The following is a 3,019-nucleotide window of genomic DNA, read 5'->3' as shown; positions in this document are numbered from 1 at the left end:
ATATATTATTGTGGTGGGGTTTGTAATATTATTAAATTTTGTTTTATACTCTAAGACTACCGAGTAAAGACGAGAGCTAGACAGGAAACACCGGAGGGTAGGACCATTTTAGCAATTAAGTCGTTCTAAAATCCAACAACCCTATGCGGCCCTTAAAACCATATTTCTCGTACCGTAAGTAACCAAGAAGTAGTGTAATTAATATTCATAATACTTTTATTGAGTTTTTGGTAATAATAGGGTAGTTTTGAGAATGGTTTGTAGAAATAGGGCAGTTTTATTTTTGTTTGTAGAAATGAGTCTTTTTTCTTAGGGCCCCACCGATTCACCTCCGTTTCTTAATTTTAGAATTCAACAAATATTAAATGTTACATTTTTAGTCCTCTAACTTACATTATTAATTTCTTGTTAACTTTTATTAACAAAAACTTTAGATTTTACTCCTATTATTAAAAATATATAATTAAATTCTAATTAATTAATATTTTGAATAAGTTATACCATTAATATAAAACTCACAAATATCTATGAATAAATTTCAATATTTAATATATTGCATTTATTCGATCGATTTGTATTATAATTAATAAATATATGAATATTATTGTTATTATATATTATACATTGATTACTTTATTTAAAAATATGTTCGTGTATTATTTTTAGGGAATTACATTTTTAAATAAATCTAATCAACACCTTCAAATAAAACATCAATATTGAATATATTACATTGTTACGAAATTACAAAAGCATTTAAATATGACATTACATTACTAAATAAGCATTAAGCAACAATACAAATTAAGCACACATTTAAACATAAATTAATAAAAGTACATACTTCACATGGCATTGTATCTTGGTTGAGAATTTGAACAATTTCTTCGATTATGACCAGGTTGGTGGCATAGTTCACATTTGCGAGGTTCTTCGGGGTGGCGAATGTCCATCTCATTATGAAAACTATTTGAACGTTTCCGACCTTGATGAACAGAGAGTTTCGAGTAATCTGCTTGAATCTTCCAATCTGACTCTAACCAATAATCAACATGAGAAAGCGGTACAAAAGCAGAATTATACTGATGTTTATATGTCGTTGTAGTGTACACCTTATTCACAACAGAAAGAGGGTTATCCCCTCTATACCGACAAACTGAAAGAGCATGAGAACACGGGAATCTTTCCATTTGCCATTTTCCACATGTGCATGTTTGTTGAAAATAATGGACAGTATGTGTATTTCCTCCGGTGCCATTTATCCGTAACTTGTAACAATTCTGTAGACGTCGTCATTGTAATGAAACTTGGTTAAATTATGGCTTTGTGCACGAGTGTCCCGGTTACAAAATAGATGCCACATATGTGATGGTAGAGGTGTATTGCAATTCATTGCAACATTACTATGCTTTCTAAAAAGTTGCACGATTCTGTTGAATGTAAGGTCAATACACACCCTAATCGGTAGATGTCTTGCTCCCCGTAACGCATTGTTCATACTCTCAGAGATATTTGTTGTCAAGATACCATTGAATTTTATTGATTTGTTTTAAATACTGCCAAGCTTCGAGTTTGAGTTTTTTGACTTCTCTCATATTTGTAACAAACTTCCTTTTCTGTGTGGTGCTCCCAATATTCCAACATAATTTTTTAAGACTAAAGTTCTTGTACCTTTTCATGAAATTACTTCTAATGTGTTGAAGACAGAATCGATGGTATGCTAATGGCTCTTTCCATTCTTGTAGGTTTTCCATTGCATGGATTATTCCTTGGTGCCTATCCGAAATCACACATAATTGTCTATCTTGAGCAACAAAATGTCTGAGTTGGTAAAAGAACCAACACCAACTGTGTGATGACTCTTCATCGACAATAGCATATGCGATAGGTAATATGTTATTGTTAGCATCTTTTGTGACAACAACAAGCAATTTCCCCTTATATGAACCCTTCAAATGACAACCATCAACTGAAATAACAGGCCGGCATAGACGGGATGCATCAATAGCAGGTCCAAAAGCCCAAAAAACATACTTAAATGTTGCAAGATTTGAGGAGTCATTTGGTTTATGAAACCACTTCACAACTGTATTAGGATTCGAAGCTTGCAAAGCTGCAATGTACTTAGGCAACTCATCAAAATTACTCTCCCATGTTCCATAAACAGCCTCTATGGCTTTTCTCCTTCAATGCCATGCCTTCCAGTAAGAAACATCAACGTTCAGAAGGTTTTTAATATCTGATTGTATATGTTTCACTGGATAAGCAACATCTTTTTCAATTGAATGTAGGATGTATGAGGAAATATTTAAAGAGTTTAAACTTCTATTATTATTTCCAATACACGATCCAAAGCAATTGTGAGCGTCCACCCAACGTGTAATCTTCCACGTTTGATGATTTTTCTTCTTAATTGCACGAACATACCATGCACAACGTGATGTGTAGTTCATAGTAGCTGAACTTTTTCCTTCATCTCCTAGAGTCTTACACTTTGCTACCCATAAGTTACTTTTACTTTCGTACACTTTAAACTCTCTATTATGATTGATCGACCAAAGTGTTACTGTTTTCTTGACTTGTACCTTACTTTCAAATTGCATTCCTAACCTTATTTTGTTTTCTGATTCCTTCCAAACATCTATATGAATGTTGTCTTCTAAATCGGTTATGTCATCGTCGCCTACATCTCCAACATCGTTCATAAATCTCATAACCCGAGTTTCACAAACATCATCATCGGAATCTTCCCCAACATTATTGAATAATTCAGTACTAGTATCTTCACTAAATTGTGAGTTAGCTTCATCAAATCCAAAGTCATTTTCTACTTCAAATCTAACATCATTAGGTAAAGGAAATGCTACATCCGATGTATTACGCTCTGACACTTCAAAATTACATAGAAGATCTACATAACTGGTTATAGTAGGAGGCATTACTTGTTCTTGATTAATTTTTTCTACTACGATAATAACTTGGGCGTAGTAATTTTCATCATTCTCAGCCAAATAATACA

The sequence above is a fragment of the Lactuca serriola genome, chromosome 6 (genome assembly GCF_051521515.1).
Source record: "Lactuca serriola cultivar US96UC23 chromosome 6, Lser_US96UC23_V15, whole genome shotgun sequence".
Classification (NCBI taxonomy): Eukaryota; Viridiplantae; Streptophyta; class Magnoliopsida; order Asterales; family Asteraceae; genus Lactuca; species Lactuca serriola.
This window is presented reverse-complemented; position numbering follows the sequence as displayed.